At 39.5% G+C, this 13,155-nt stretch overlaps 1 protein-coding gene across 47 annotated transcripts in view; it reads right to left on the bottom strand.

Moving 5' to 3' along the window:
• Positions 1 to 13,155, bottom strand: part of ESRRG (estrogen related receptor gamma) — a 617,890-nt gene that overhangs the window by 278,640 nt on the left and 326,095 nt on the right. Inside the window, exon 1 of one of the 47 annotated variants that reach the window (XM_072759512.1) lies at positions 470 to 593. The exons of 44 other annotated variants lie outside the window; for them this stretch is intronic. The gene's annotated coding sequence lies outside the window, so the exon portion shown is untranslated. Of the gene's footprint in view, positions 1 to 437; positions 594 to 13,155 lie in introns of those variants that run through there. 2 more of the 47 variants (XM_072759544.1, XM_072759509.1) reach the window with 2 other exon arrangements.

Consider the following 13,155-nt stretch of genomic DNA (forward strand, 5'->3'; position numbering starts at 1 on the left):
ATTCAGCAAATATTTACTGAGTACCTACTATGTGACAGACACTGCTCTGTGGAAATGCATCCCTGAGTAGCATCCAAACAATCTCTTCCCTCAATCTTTGCTGGAGAGGAAGACCAGAGAGAAATCAAGGTGAATTTTTTTAGTCTCTCTCTCTCTCTGTTTGCAGAACCGTAGTGAAAACAGTAGAAAACACCTACTATTTTTTGCAAGCTCCTTGAAATAGCCTTCAAATTTTTCTTATTTCTCCATATCTAAGAATGGATTTTACCATGTGAAAATATGCAGAAGAGGTCCATCAACAAAGTCAGCCAACATTTATTTAATATCTTCTGCTTTCCAGATGCTAAACCAAATATAATGTCACAGTTCAAAAGAGCTTTTATATTTTAGTGAATTAATCAAAGCAAACAAAAAGTATAGTCAGCCAACATACATACCACCCCTGGTGCCCTAATGCAGGAAAGATCACCTTTGCACGTATCCCCCCTCGCCACTCTGTCTTCTTATTTGGTTGCCTCGTAAAGCCAGGAATATAACCAGGTTAAGACAGAAATCGCATAGGAGAGTGGCAAGCCTAACCCTCTAGCTCATTTCCAGACAATTCCTGGGAATCGTTAATGTGCAAAGTAAGAGCCAGATTGGCCAGATTCATATTTATGTCCTGCACAGTAGTATACAGACATTCCGTGTGCAAATGCTGGCGATTTCAAGGTGACAAGCCTCTGATTGAAAAGTCTAGAGGTCGATAAGTCTCATTTGGGGTCACCTGGCCTTGCTGTCACCTCGGCTGACAAAGAGGAAATTTTTAGAAAATAAACCTTAATAAGCTTTAAACAGCTAGGCTTCCACTTTCAAAATAATTATGAGACACCATTTCTTCCAGCTTAAAAAAAAGAAATTGATTTCACATTTCTGTTATTTGCAAGTCTTGTGTGAGTAAACAGGTACAAACTGACTACAAAGACCTCAGTTTTCAAGCAAAACACAAGAGCACTTAAATATAATGGGGCTGGTAGATGCCTTTTAAATATACCCCTCACTTTTTTCTTTTTTCTTTTTTTTTGGTCTGAGAGACAGATTTGCACTTGTTATAGAATGACTAAGTCACTCATAGCAGTGCCACTTGTGAGTAATGACACGATTGCTTCCCTCTTGGGGTGTTAAGTATTTTCTCTCTGTCTCTGTCTTTCCCTGTATATATTAATACCTAATTTTCATGTTGGTTATCAAAATGCAGGCAAACATTTTCTGCTATTGCACAGAAAGATAGAGGACATTTTAGAAACTCCAGAGCAGTTCAAGCCTCAATGAGGTTCTAACTTATTGATTTATGTGAATCAATACACATTTTTGCAAACTATCTTTTAGCATTCTCTCCCCCCCTCACTCTTTTTTTTTTTAAGTTAGCACTTAGCAGCAGAATTAGGTCATTTTCATTAGAAAGAGTTCTAATTAACTAGTTCTTTATTTAAAAGAATACAAGTTCTCCTCTCAAGATTCTATAACATTTTGTCAATAGTTCAGAACGGGGCTAATGATCATCATTAATGAAAGCCCAGAGTGAGTGTGAGATCTTCATTTCATTCCCTTTATCAAAGCATAAGATCCCAGACAAATACAGCTTTACAGTAATCATTTTCTACCTCACAAATAAATAAAACAGGCATGCCAGAGAAGGTGACAGAATGTGTGTGGTTGAAAATAAAAAATATCCCTTGCCAATTTTAACAGGTATTCAATCTTCTGAACCAATGAGAAATTTGGAGAAATATTTTCTCCTTCTTTGTTTCTTTTCCTCCTTAAAAAAAAAAAAATTCTACTCAGATGTCCCATGTTCATTATAAATATTCTCTTATGTAGATATCAGAAAGACAGAATGAGAAGGAATGAAATAACTCCAATCTTGCATTTTTCTTTAGAGGATAGATTAGAATTTCACGGTGAGGGGTGGGGAGCTGGGGTGTCCGGGAGTTGGGGGATGGGCTTGGGTAGTTTGAAAATGCTTTTCTGGGATCCCCGGGTGGCTCAGTGGGTTTGGTGTCTGCCTTCGGCCCAGGTTTTGATCCTGGAGACGCAGGACTGAGTCCCGCATTGAGCTCCCTGCATGGAGCCTGCTTCTCTCTCTGCCTGTGTCTCTGACCCTCTCTCTCTTTGTATCTCTCATGAATAAATAAATAAAATCTTTTTTCTTAAAAAGAAAATGCTTTTCAGGTGATTCTGATATATCTTTTGATTGATGACTCAAAATTTATTTCCTTGGGTGCCTGATTATGTGTATCAATTACATTATGAATGGCTCCAATCTCTATTCTCTTAGAACAATACATTTACTAGGAGAGACCCTCTGCACAGTGACTAGGTCTGAGGGATGGGGCTAATTGTAACTATTCTGTATGTGTGTGTGTGGGGGGGGCAGAAATGTTCATAAAAGTTATGTTATTTTATTAGCTGCACATGTACTAATATTAATGTACTTAACAATAGTACAATCTGCCTTACAACATCTAGCTCCTTCAGATTTATATTTTACAGGCCCAACATTTTCATCATTAATCTTTAATCAAAATTTAAAATAATTTATTTTGCCTCCTAGGAAATCCTATTTCCTGGTCTTCTTTTAGTTTTTGTTATACATCTATAAATGCATCTACTCCTACAAGACTAGTTGCTTATGCATTCATAGTTTCCCAACCAAAGTTAATCTATTCCTTCTTTTTAAATTTATCTATCTATCTATCTATCTATCTATCTATTTATTTGAGAAAGAGAGTGAACGAGAGACAGAGAGAGAGAGTACAAGACGGGGTGGGGGGTGGAGGGAGATAGAGAGGGAGAAGCAGACCCCCAGCAGAGCAGAGACCCTGATGCGGGACTCATCCAAGAATGCATCCCAAGACCAATCCCAGGACCCTGAGATCATGATGTGAGCCGAAGGCAGACACTTAATTGACTGAGCCACCCCAGCACTCTAATGTATCCCCTCCTCAATTTCTCACAAATTCCTAATGGGATTCAAATCCTCCTATGTCCCTTGCCACTGTCTGGACAATACTGTGGTGACATCTAGGGGGATAAAAGTGCATTCCAAGGGACCTCCCAAAACTATGTTCTCATGGGATGCCTGCCTGACCTTTGCTCTGACTCTCCCAATGTTTTCTAGACCACAGTCAGTCCAAAACATTTCCCACTATGGCTTTATAAAATCTCTTGTGTCTTCTCTCAAAGAATGAGAATAAAAATATATTTGTTTTTAAAACTCCAAATCATATTATATTGCATTCTTCTGGAATACTGAACATTTCTGCCATAATCCCGGGTACCATTTACTTGGTTTGCACCAAGTCTTTTGCTTTTGTTTCTTGATCTCTTAGTTAATTTGGTTCTTCCTGAGCTAATTACAATTTCGTTAGATTAAGCAAGGCCTGAAAGGCAGTACTCCTTTATCTAGTACACTAGCTAAAAGTTCCTGTCATCCCATCATACTCCTCCGACAGCTCCTTTTTCATAATTTACAACTTATGTTTCTCTCTCTCTCCAAGGTTTAATGTTTTCCCAATGATTTAACACCTTTGCTCACTTTCCATTCCTTCCCATAACCCGTTTAAAATATCCATGATACTATATAGTTCCTTGTAGTCAAGATTTTCTCTTTTTAGCTAAGAATAACTTTGGCTTGAGATTAAAATAAGCTCCTTGCAGAGGCCTTCCTTCTATCCACAGGAGCTCCATATTTAAGTTGTACCTTAGGAATCATAACAAAAGAGACTCATACATACTTCATTTCTACCAACACAGGAACACACAAACACTTAGCTTAGAGTTTATGTTAAAAGACTTTAATAAGGCACTAGATTCAAATTCTGAAGTTCAGTAGAGAAGAAAGTCCGTAAAACAATACTGTTATTCCAGACAACCTGTAAACAAAGATGTACTAATGAATTTCTCTGTGGTTTCATTTCCTTATCTTCAATATAGCTAAGAAATTAAAAAACAGATGATTCTATCAATGTGTTATTGAGCACACTCCATTTCTAAAAGCCAACTACTTGGCTTTATTCCTTCATCCTCCCTGTCATCCCCAACTCCCAACAAAAAAGCTTACCAGTTGGTTAGTCTGTGTGTTATTCGTTCATGGAAATGCTAGTATTATTTAACAATAAAAATAAAAATCGCACTCAAGCGAGCACTGAATTATTCATGCACTCTGATTTTACATAATTTGGCCATCCTTCTTTTTATTGCTATTTCAGTTTCTATCACTAAACAATTCTCCACTAGGTCCACCTTGGGTTCCTGTGAACAAGGAGATAACACTTGCAAAGTGTTCCCTCGGAGACGATGTTCTGAGCTGATGTCCAAACATTTGCAGCCAAAGCCTAAACTACGAAAACCAGCAAGGAATACCTTCAGCACCCGGAATGACAAGGAGAGTATTAACAATACTTTTTTTAAAAAAAAGAAATCAAATTTCTTTAGAATTTAAAAATCTGTAATGACACAAAAGCTAGCAAAATTGAACCATCACAGGAACAGACTTTTAAGACTTACATTGTCACCCTATATTTCCATTATAAGTGCACAGACCCAAGACATCATTTAAAACACAATTAAGGCACTTAAAAGTGGTTTTGACATTAAAAGTTACTAATGGGCAATGTCAGACTCTCTGTTCAGTAAGTAGCAAGAGGAAGGGGAAGGGGCATAACTGAGCAGGTGGGTGTTGAGAGGGTAGGTGTAGAAAGAAGAATGCACTTTGCGCTATCAGCAAAATGTCAAGAGCTGGCGAGGTGAGTCATTACGGTGGCCAATATTCTAGATGTCACCATGGTAGGGTACAGTGGTGCAGGCCCCTATCTCATGCAGCAGGCCATGTGAACTTCATTGGAATTTTGCTCAGAGTCAGAGGGGGAAAAGCTAGTTTCGGTGGCAATACCGAATCAGAGCTGGAGAAAGCAAAGAATGCGAAGCAGTACAAACCAAACAACTCAAAAATGCCTTCTCCAGCAAGAGGAGGGTCTCCTTTTTTTAAACACTGTTTATTGTTTTGCTCATTTCCAAAATATGGTTTTAACAAGTCATTAATGTAACCGACTGGAAGTGTAAACTAAACCTTTGGGGTGGCATTCAAATGTTCAGTGTTAAGTGTGGGAAAGGAAAAAAAAAACACAGATGGAAAATACTGTAATGAACTGACATGTTCTATTTAAAAACTGTTTGTCAGCCGTAGTTAAGTTGACACTGTCAGCATGGCAACAAATCATAACATTTTGCATGTTTTGCTGCATGCTTGAAGCAGCGATAGCACATAGCACGCCTAGATCATAGTGGTGGGAGTTTAGGAACGGTACAATCAATGGAATGGAACAGAACATGTCAGATCTGCTACTCCCGAAAGGTCAGCCACTGGGGAAGTGCACAATGTCTGGTGTGCTATTTCTTTGTGTCTATAAAAGAAAACTGCTGTTCAGACTTTTAAAAATGGGATGTGAGTGGCCCAGGAGGACTAAGGGGATCCCCTCCTCTGCAGGCTTTAATTGTGGCAATTCACGGAGAGATTCATGCACTGCAAGCATGGTGTCCTCCACCAGAATTCCCTCCATTGCAGTTTTCCCCTAATAATAATATTTATTATTATACAATAATAAATAAACTCGAGCCAGATTTGAAAGTCTGAGATCTGCATTCCTGGGCTGTGACAGACAAGGCTTGTGCTCTTCCCTGGTTCCTGGACCCAAAGCCAGCATGCAACTCCCAGTCTAGCACCTGGTAGGCCACATGACTAAGCTCTTGCCAATGAATTCTGAGCAAAAGTGCAGTTTCTACCTCACTTGTGAGAAAATATCTGCACCTGGATTTTTCTCTTTTCCCCTTTCCTTGGCCAGAACGACCAAGGCCACTAAAACCTTGGAGACTGTGTATTGCCTGAGCTCCTCAACACTTTTGAGGGGCAGAGCCACCTGTCAACCTAGAACCTTCACTGTAGTCTTTCACAGGAGAGAGGAATAAACATTTCTATTCTTTGTTCCACGCTATTTTGGAGAATGTTTGTTACAGAAATACATTACTCCAGACTCACTGAGGTCCTGACTCCAACATTTGGTTATATGATACTTTGGAAAGTCACTCAAACTCTTTTGAGCCTGTTCTCCACGTGTAAAGTGAACAAGATCATATTTGCCTTATATTATCTAGTGGAATATGGATGTAAACCATCTTATAAAATGCTATTTGACAAAAATAAAATATAAACTGATATAAGGACTCAAAAGAAAGAACCATTCTTTCCAGAGAAGATGGAGTGATTAGAAAAGATAAAAGAGAAGAACTTGAGATGAATCTTAGTAACGTTTTGATAGGATTTTAACTTGCACAGAAGATATACAAGGATGGAAAAAAAGCATGGTGTAGGGGCAGCCCATGTGGCTCAGCGATTTAGCATTACCTTCAGCCCAGGGCGTGATCCTGGAGACCCGGGATGGAGTCCCACATCAGGCTCCCTGCGTGGAGCCTGCTTCTCCCTCTACCTGTGTCTCTGCCTCTCTCTCTCTCTCTCTCTCTCTCTCTCTCTCTCATGAATAAATAAATAAAATCTTAAAAAAAATCATGGTGTAAAATTAAAATTAGTGCATCTTTCAAAGGATAGTAGAAGACACTTTGACTGAAACAGAGGGATCTAATAGAAGGATAATGGGGAAATTAGGCTGGAAAATAAATTTGGGGGGCCAGATTATAGAAGGTAAGAGAGATGAACACTAGGATAATGAACTCTGATTAGTCTTTAGAAGTAGTGGGAGTAATTTTGTCCTCCTTACTCATGGGTGGCTGAGGACAGTTATTTGCTTGAGACACTACTGTGATCTTAATGGAAAGGCCAAGAGAATCAGAGAGACGCCAGTTCAGAATCTCAATGCTGCAGAGCTGTTGAACAAACCTGGAAGTCCCTATCTCTAAGCTTCCCATAGTATGGAATAATTCAATGCTTATTTTTAAACCAACATTGATTGGCATTTCAGCTACTTGCAGCTGAAAGCATTCTTAAAGAGGAAACAGCATAAATGGTGCATCTTTCAGAGAACAGTGTAACGGCGAATAATTTGATCTTTGAAAAGGTAACTTATAAAACCATCACTTTAATTTCTCAGACATGTGCCCTTGTTATCAATACACTGGAGCCATAGATCCAGAGAAAGACATTCTAAGATGTATTTATAAGAGCAGGGCAGCCCCTGTGGCACAGTGGTTTAGCGCCGCTTGCAGCCTGGGGTATGATCCTGGAGGCCCGGGATTGAGTCCCACGTCAGGCTCCCTGCATGGAGCCTGCTTCTCCCTCTGCCTGTGTCTCTGCCTCTCTCTCTCTGTGTCTCTCTATGAATAAAAAATAAATAAAAATCTTTAAAAAAAAAAATCTTTTAAAAAATAATTTAAAAAAGAGCAATCTAGAAATTCACTTTTTATAAAGAAACTTTTTGTTATGGATGATTTGTAAACTTGTACTTATTTTACAAGCAAATCAGTTTTAGGATACTATTGGTACATAAAAATTACACATATTCAAAAGAAAGTCGGACAAAGAAGTCTTTGATAAAACTTTAGAGTTAGAAGAACCCTGATAAATCAGCTAGGTGTTCTGCATAGCTTTACAGAGGAGGAAATTTAGGCCCAGGTACTCTATTACACACCTTGCTAAAACGCATGACCAAGAACCCAGCCCTTGCTTTTTTTTTCCCCCAATCAAAAAAAAAAAATCGGAGGATCCCTGGGTGGCTCAGCGGTTTGGCACCTGCCTTCAGCCCAGGGCCTAATCCTGGAGTCCTGGGATCCAGTCCCACATCGGGCTCCCTGCACGGAGCCTGCTTCTCTCTCTGCCTGTGTCTCTGCCTCTCTCTCTGTCTCTGTGTGGGTGTGTCTGTCTCTCATGAATAAATAAATAAAATCTTTAAAAAAATCACAGTTAGTGCCATTGCTGTCAACTAGATTTTCTTTTCTGTTCCGAGTATAAGAAACACATGAAAAATTTAAAGCTCAAAACTCAAGTTTTCCTGGCATTGCTATAAACGGTGCACCTTACTAGCAGCATATATATCTAAATATAAAATTTAAAATGGAATTATTTTAATAGTATTAGACCAAAAGGACCCACCGAGGCACATGCACAAGGACAAGTAGTATGTGTTGCCAGTGTTATTTATTATGTCTGTGACATCCATGCATGATTTGCTAAATATCTCATTTCATATTATGTCCTATATCTGGCCATTTCCCTAGATCTAGTCCTAAATTAAGCAAGGATCGGAAGTGAGTCTGAACATAAGTATAGTACTAGAAAGTAATACCAATGTAATTTCTTCTCCCTCTAGCTATTACTCTCTATATATTCCCAAGGTTTTTGCCAGGTTAAAGCAGGGGAAGGCCAGGGAAAAAGAAGCTGCCTCAGATATATATAGCCCTCAATCATGCCTCAAAAACAAACATACAGAAGCAAGGGGAGGTAAAGATTGGACCTGCTTAGGTATCTCTTACCATATTTGAAGTAAAGTTGCGATAGAGCAACAAGAAAAATGCATAGAGGACTTTGCTGTATTTTCTCAGATTGAATAAATGCTATTTAGTAGACTTCTTTATGCAAAATAATTCTATCATTAAGAAGAGCACTAGGCAGTAGAACATGATGCTTCAGTCCAAATCAGAAATAATTTTGTTATTTCACTGACAAAATTTTTTCTTAGATATTCTTACAACAAACACTGCATCATTTTGATAAATAGAGTGGTACACAAAGAAAAACCTGCTTAGCTGTGGTTAATTTTGATTCCACACCGTAAGAGCCATAGCGCGGACTCATTCAAATACGGTCTGTCCCCTTTTAAATGCTGCTCCCACTTCAATTTTCATAAAGCGCCATGATCGCTTAGTGAAAGAGAATCACTCTTCATCTGCTGCTGATAGGAATATGATCAGTAATCTTCAGTCTCTTTCTTTGCAAAATCAGGATCATGTCTGACACTCAGAATTTCTATACAGCAGATTTCCTAGGCTGATACTGGAGGTCGCTGTCCCTTTGGCTAGCCCATATCTATCCTCCATGTCTGCCACCCCATCTCTAAATTTTACTGCCCTTTTCTTCCCAGGGTGCTGGCTGACATCATTAGATCTTTTTGATCATGCTTCTTCATTGCTAATCTTGGAAACTGAGCAGGTCAGTATTTGGATGGAAGACTGTGGTAGCAAGCCTCCAAGCTGTCCTCCAATGAGCAACCCCCCTCTTATATTCACACCCATGCATAGGCTTCTCCCATATTGTACCAGGGTCGGTCCGTGTGGCCAACAGAATACAGTAGGAGTGCTGAATGTCACTGCAGAGACTGAGTTATCGACAAACACTGCAGCTTCTGTTTTGTCCTTTTTCTTCTCTCTCTGATCACAAGCTTTGGGGAAAGCCAGCTGCCATGTTGCAAACAGCCATAGGGAGAGGCCCATGTGGTAAGAAACCAAGACCCTCCAGCCAGCAACCATGTGACTGAACATGGAGGCAGATCCTCTAGCCCCATCAAGCCTTCAGGTGACGTCCCTCTTGGCCAACACCTTGAGTGCACGCTCTTGAGAGATCCTGGGCCAGGACTAGCCAACTAATTTGCCCTCACACTCCTCATTTTCAGAAACTGGGGAAAAGAACAGATAATTTGCTATTTTCAGCCAGTAGGTTTTCAGGTCATTTGTTATGCAGCAGAATACCTACTAATAGGTGCTACAGAGTTTTTGGTTTGGTTTTATTTTTCTACTAGTCTTTAACTGACTTGAGAATAGGAGCCATATCTTATTCATCTTGAGGTTCAGCAGAGTGCCTAAGGACATAGCAGATCCAATAACTGTTTTCTGAATGATGATCATCTCCTTCCTGTTTTTATCATTAAAGTAAATTCAATGACAATTACACATCCAGACTTCTGCTTAACGAAGGAATTTTTTTTTTAAATAATGTGGTTTAAACCAGAGAATATAGAAGAGAAAAAAAAAATCTGAAATGAGATCACCTTTCAAAAGCTCCAATTTTTTTAATGCTCCCACCATTAAGAGTTCAATATAAATTTACAATGAGGCTCAGTGAGCAATTTAGGAAGCCTTGGCCTCCTGCCTTATAAGCATTCATGATTACAAACTAAAACTTGGCCTCACCAGCTAAGCCATGACAGCATGATGGGAAAGATTAAAGGCTGACGTAAGTTAAGAGAAATAAACTGCTGTAGGTCTTGGGTTTTAGGGGACAGTAGAGTTATACTCAGTAAGATCTAGGGAGAATATTCCTAACGGTGAGTATCCCCTTGTTAACTTGGCAGCTTAGGGAGAATCAGGGACCAAACACCTTCCCCACTTCTGTAGGTGGCAACTGTATTCCACAGAGTAAGGGTCTGTTCTGATAGATACTTCATGGTAGAAGCATCTCTCCAGGTCCACCCACCCCCATATTCTAATACATTCCTAGTGGGAAAACACAGGTTACAGGAAGGGGTAAAATAATCCCATTACCATGTTGAGAAATGAAGATGCATCCATTTGGAAATCTCTTAGGAGATGTGTTTGTTTGAGCTGACATTTACTAACAGGGCAACATTTTTTTTCCCCCACTGACTAAGCCCCTTTTCCTAGATAATAATCTCCTCTGGGAGAGACTTACTGGGATTATTACTCCAGAGTATAGTAGAAAGTGTTCACTGAGTAGAAAAGTAGAAAGCAAAGGTTTGCTCAGCACACTTGAAGTTTTACCAAAAGAAAGTTCAAATTGCATGAATGAAAAGGACAACATTTCACTGGGAAATGTTGGATTACATGAGCTGTATCTTTAGAGATCACAAATCTGGGTAATCTCCAGCCTTCTCTTTCTACCAGGAAAGAAAAGACTCAGGAAAAGCTGGCTTTCTTTCCTCCACCCTTAACTAGCTGACACATCAATGCAGCTCAAGGAGCGAAGTGTAGAATCTTTTTTTTTTTTTTTTTTTGTCATTAAAAAAAATTACTAAAATATTAAAAGAGAAAAAAACAAAACGAATGAGAGTAATACAAGAAAGGGCCTCAGGTTCAGTTAACTGCCATTCCATAAAACAAGCTTTGATTCTTCCATCACTTGACAAAGACTGCTTACTTCTCAAAAAATGTGAAGACTACCCCAAAGGCATAAGGTAATATGCCCTAAAAACTAAAGCATAAACCAACACACTCCTTGGAAAAATAAATTTGACAGTTCTGTTCCTCAATTACATTCTGCTTTTCACTAAAATAAATAATCAGACTCAGACTATGTAATACATTAAATTTAAACACATATTTAAAAAACATGAACACAGGTATATAAGAAAACAGTGGTGATTTTAAATGTTGACTTCTGAAATTTTGATCATAAAAACATAAAGACTCTTCTGTCACTTTCATCTCAGAAAGTATCAATAAAACACCAAGGAGGAACAGAAACATAGTCCCCATTTTTTTCATATTCTCCATTTTTGATGCAAATAGGAGACATACCAAACGTGAACCACGATACACAAAGTCGAAATAGAGTGTAGAGCAGTATCTCGTCAAGAGACGTGCAGGAAGTGAACTGTAAACACAAACGAAGTGGGACAACAAGATGCAGGACTCTTCACCCTAAAAGCTCAGGAATCAAGGGCACTGGGTCTCGGGTGTTGGTGTAAGGCAGGGGTAAGGCAGGCAGCTAAAATCAGGTGGGGCTGGCTCAGAGTCTGTCCTTCACACCCTCTACTTACTCCTTACAAAGCTCAGCATCCACTCTTCCTCCTCACTTTGCCTTTGGAGAAACCGAGCTAGAGAAATCCTAAGGACCACAATACCAGGAGCATGGGGTGTCCGGGAAGAAGAGGAGGCCTCAAAACCCCTTACTGGAAATGAGGGAATTGTAGGAAAGCCTCTATTCCACCCCACCCTCTTCCCCACTGGACTCCCAGAATGCCCTAGGCAGTTGTATATCCCTGGAGTGGGGCATCAGATGACTCTCTTCATGAGAAATGGAAGGTTCTAAAGAAAAGACGTACAGATGCCAATATTTGGAGATTCTCTCAAGTGAAAATATTGGCTTACAAAATCACCGTAAAGCCAACCCATCCACAGCCCTAACCATGCATCTATCACCTATTTCATCCTCACTCTTAAATAGGAATAAAACAAGCATTTGAGTAATTTCTTCTCCTATGGATTAATACACATCTTTTCAAATCCTGAAAAATCCTTCACTGGCCTCTACTGTCTCTTCTAGCTCCAATCCAATGTCCCATCCTTCTTTTCCCTGCCTAACCTTCTGTGGAACCCCCTCTTCCTCAGCATGTGGCATCTCCTCAACAGTGAAGCTTAGTTTCACCACCAGCCCCCTCAACACAACTGACTTCCAAACACTCAGAGCCAGTGACTTTGTGGTTGACCCCCTGCTATTTACACCACTAACTTGCCCAGTCACCCAACGTCAAAAGCTCAGTGTGACTTTTTAAAAAAAAAAATAAACCTTTTATTTTAGGATAATTTTAAATTTGCAGGAAAGTTGTAAAGATAGCAAAAGAGAACTCCCATCCATATATCTCCCATCCAGTTTTTCCTACTGGTAACATCTTAGGTTGGTGAGTTACATTTGTGACAACTAATAAAGCAATATCGACGCATTACTAGTGACAAAACTAACTCCATACTTAATATTCATATTTCCTAAATTTTTATCTACCACCTTTCTGTTCCAGAATCCCTTCCAGGATATCACATTACATTTAGCCGTTGTCTTTTTCGGCCCTTCTTGATTATAACAGTTCCTCAGACTTTCCTTGTTTCTGGATGACCTTGACAATTTTGAGGAGTTACTGGTCAGGTATTTTGTAAATTTGAGATTTGTTTGCTGTTTCTCTCATGATTAGACTGGGGTTATGGGCTTGGGGATGAAAGACCTCAGAGGTAAAGTGTTGTTTTCATCACATCATATCAAAGGTACATACTCCGAACATGGCTTATCACTGTTGATAACCTGACCTTGATCCACCTGGCAGAGATCCACTGTGAAGTTACTCTTTCCCATGCCTCTTTCCACAGTGTACTTTTGAGAAATAAGTCACTATGCAGAGCCCACACTCCTGAGGTGGGGAGCTGTGCTCCTCCTCCTTCAGG

The sequence above is a fragment of the Vulpes vulpes genome, chromosome 5 (genome assembly GCF_048418805.1).
Source record: "Vulpes vulpes isolate BD-2025 chromosome 5, VulVul3, whole genome shotgun sequence".
Lineage (NCBI taxonomy): Eukaryota > Metazoa > Chordata > Mammalia > Carnivora > Canidae > Vulpes > Vulpes vulpes.